This window comes from Hypomesus nipponensis, chromosome 12 (assembly GCF_054491055.1).
Source record: "Hypomesus nipponensis isolate SF chromosome 12, ASM5449105v1, whole genome shotgun sequence".
Classification (NCBI taxonomy): domain Eukaryota; kingdom Metazoa; phylum Chordata; class Actinopteri; order Osmeriformes; family Osmeridae; genus Hypomesus; species Hypomesus nipponensis.
The window spans coordinates 16,900,001-16,902,500 of NC_140372.1; the positions used below are offsets into that span (position 1 = coordinate 16,900,001).

Consider the following 2,500-nt stretch of genomic DNA (forward strand, 5'->3'; position numbering starts at 1 on the left):
CCCTGCTTAGCTTCCGAGATCAGACGAGATCGGGCGTTGCCAGGCTGGTATGGCCGTACGAAATAAGTTGACAACCATAGGCTACTTATCCATATACAGATTTAGCAATTGACAATGCAAGGTAGTCTCTCTCTCTCTCTCTCTCTCGTGTCAAAATGAAAACAGCTTCCAGCCCCTTTCATGAAGGACTACTTGTGCATATTGCAAGATGTCAGTTTCTAAGTGAATGAGCAAAAGAGCATACAGCACCTGGTATTCCCAGGCGGTCTCCCATCCAAGTACTAACCAGGCCCGACCCTGCTTAGCTTCCGAGATCAGACGTGATCGGGCGTTGCCAGGCTGGTATGGCCGTACGAAATAAGTTGACAACCATAGGCTACTTATCCATATACAGATTTAGCAATTGACAATGCAAGGTGGTCTCTCTCTCTCTCTCTCGTGTCAAAATGAAAACAGCTTCCAGCCCCTTTCATGAAGGACTACTTGTGCATATTGCAAGATTTCAGTTTCTAAGTGAATGAGCAAAAGAGCATACAGCACCTGGTATTCCCAGGCGGTCTCCCATCCAAGTACTAACCAGGCCCGACCCTGCTTAGCTTCCGAGATCAGACGAGATCGGGCGTTGCCAGGCTGGTATGGCCGTACGAAATAAGTTGACAACCATAGGCTACTTATCCATATACAGATTTAGCAATTGACAATGCAAGGTAGTCTCTCTCTCTCTCTCTCGTGTCAAAATGAAAACAGCTTCCAGCCCCTTTCATGAAGGACTACTTGTGCATATTGCAAGATGTCAGTTTCTAAGTGAATGAGCAAAAGAGCATACAGCACCTGGTATTCCCAGGCGGTCTCCCATCCAAGTACTAACCAGGCCCGACCCTGCTTAGCTTCCGAGATCAGACGAGATCGGGCGTTGCCAGGCTGGTATGGCCGTACGAAATAAGTTGACAACCATAGGCTACTTATCCATATACAGATTTAGCAATTGACAATGCAAGGTGGTCTCTCTCTCTCTCTCTCTCGTGTCAAAATGAAAACAGCTTCCAGCCCCTTTCATGAAGGACTACTTGTGCATATTGCAAGATTTCAGTTTCTAAGTGAATGAGCAAAAGAGCATACAGCACCTGGTATTCCCAGGCGGTCTCCCATCCAAGTACCAACCAGGCCCGACCCTGCTTAGCTTCCGAGATCAGACGAGATCGGGCGTTGCCAGGCTGGTATGGCCGTACGAAATAAGTTGACAACCATAGGCTACTTATCCATATACAGATTTAGCAATTGACAATGCAAGGTAGTCTCTCTCTCTCTCTCTCTCTCTCGTGTCAAAATGAAAACAGCTTCCAGCCCCTTTCATGAAGGACTACTTGTGCATATTGCAAGATGTCAGTTTCTAAGTGAATGAGCAAAAGAGCATACAGCACCTGGTATTCCCAGGCGGTCTCCCATCCAAGTACTAACCAGGCCCGACCCTGCTTAGCTTCCGAGATCAGACGAGATCGGGCGTTGCCAGGCTGGTATGGCCGTACAAAATAAGTTGACAACCATAGGCTACTTATCCATATACAGATTTAGCAATTGACAATGCAAGGTAGTCTCTCTCTCTCTCTCTCTCTCTCTCTCGTGTCAAAATGAAAACAGCTTCCAGCCCCTTTCATGAAGGACTACTTGTGCATATTGCAAGATGTCAGTTTCTAAGTGAATGAGCAAAAGAGCATACAGCACCTGGTATTCCCAGGCGGGCTCCCATCCAAGTACTAACCAGGCCCGACCCTGCTTAGCTTCCGAGATCAGACGAGATCGGGCGTTGCCAGGCTGGTATGGCCGTACGAAATAAGTTGACAACCATAGGCTACTTATCCATATACAGATTTAGCAATTGACAATGCAAGGTGGTCTCTCTCTCTCTCTCTCTCGTGTCAAAATGAAAACAGCTTCCAGCCCCTTTCATGAAGGACTACTTGTGCATATTGCAAGATTTCAGTTTCTAAGTGAATGAGCAAAAGAGCATACAGCACCTGGTATTCCCAGGCGGTCTCCCATCCAAGTACTAACCAGGCCCGACCCTGCTTAGCTTCCGAGATCAGACGAGATCGGGCGTTGCCAGGCTGGTATGGCCGTACGAAATAAGTTGACAACCATAGGCTACTTATCCATATACAGATTTAGCAATTGACAATGCAAGGTAGTCTCTCTCTCTCTCTCTCTCTCTCGTGTCAAAATGAAAACAGCTTCCAGCCCCTTTCATGAAGGACTACTTGTGCATATTGCAAGATGTCAGTTTCTAAGTGAATGAGCAAAAGAGCATACAGTACCTGGTATTCCCAGGCGGTCTCCCATCCAAGTACTAACCAGGCCCGACCCTGCTTAGCTTCCGAGATCAGACGAGATCGGGCGTTGCCAGGCTGGTATGGCCGTACGAAATAAGTTGACAACCATAGGCTACTTATCCATATACAGATTTAGCAATTGACAATGCAAGGTAGTCTCTCTCTCTCTCTCT

At 47.1% G+C, this 2,500-nt stretch overlaps 9 non-coding genes across 9 annotated transcripts in view; all 9 read right to left on the reverse strand.

The window, feature by feature from the left end:
- The window catches only part of LOC146264792 (5S ribosomal RNA), a 119-nt gene extending 58 nt beyond the window's left edge, over window positions 1-61 (reverse strand). The window contains exon 1 of the ribosomal RNA XR_014726097.1: window positions 1-61. This exon is cut by the window's left edge and continues 58 nt beyond it. This is a non-coding gene — a ribosomal RNA (5S ribosomal RNA).
- A 176-nt stretch (window positions 62-237) lies between these two features.
- Window positions 238-356, reverse strand: LOC146264793 (5S ribosomal RNA). Its single transcript, XR_014727770.1, has one exon. It is a non-coding gene; the product is annotated as a 5S ribosomal RNA (ribosomal RNA).
- Window positions 357-528: 172 nt separating this feature from the next.
- On the reverse strand, window positions 529-647 carry LOC146264794 (5S ribosomal RNA). Its single transcript, XR_014726099.1, has one exon. It is a non-coding gene; the product is annotated as a 5S ribosomal RNA (ribosomal RNA).
- Window positions 648-819: 172 nt separating this feature from the next.
- Window positions 820-938, reverse strand: LOC146264795 (5S ribosomal RNA). Its single transcript, XR_014726100.1, has one exon. It is a non-coding gene; the product is annotated as a 5S ribosomal RNA (ribosomal RNA).
- Window positions 939-1,112: 174 nt separating this feature from the next.
- LOC146264796 (5S ribosomal RNA) lies at window positions 1,113-1,231 on the reverse strand. The gene has a single exon (XR_014728692.1). It is a non-coding gene; the product is annotated as a 5S ribosomal RNA (ribosomal RNA).
- A 178-nt stretch (window positions 1,232-1,409) lies between these two features.
- LOC146264797 (5S ribosomal RNA) lies at window positions 1,410-1,528 on the reverse strand. The gene has a single exon (XR_014728208.1). It is a non-coding gene; the product is annotated as a 5S ribosomal RNA (ribosomal RNA).
- A 182-nt stretch (window positions 1,529-1,710) lies between these two features.
- Window positions 1,711-1,829, reverse strand: LOC146264798 (5S ribosomal RNA). Its single transcript, XR_014728465.1, has one exon. It is a non-coding gene; the product is annotated as a 5S ribosomal RNA (ribosomal RNA).
- Window positions 1,830-2,003: 174 nt separating this feature from the next.
- On the reverse strand, window positions 2,004-2,122 carry LOC146264799 (5S ribosomal RNA). Its single transcript, XR_014726101.1, has one exon. It is a non-coding gene; the product is annotated as a 5S ribosomal RNA (ribosomal RNA).
- A 178-nt stretch (window positions 2,123-2,300) lies between these two features.
- Window positions 2,301-2,419, reverse strand: LOC146264800 (5S ribosomal RNA). Its single transcript, XR_014728424.1, has one exon. It is a non-coding gene; the product is annotated as a 5S ribosomal RNA (ribosomal RNA).
- Between the last annotated feature and the right edge of the window lie 81 nt (window positions 2,420-2,500).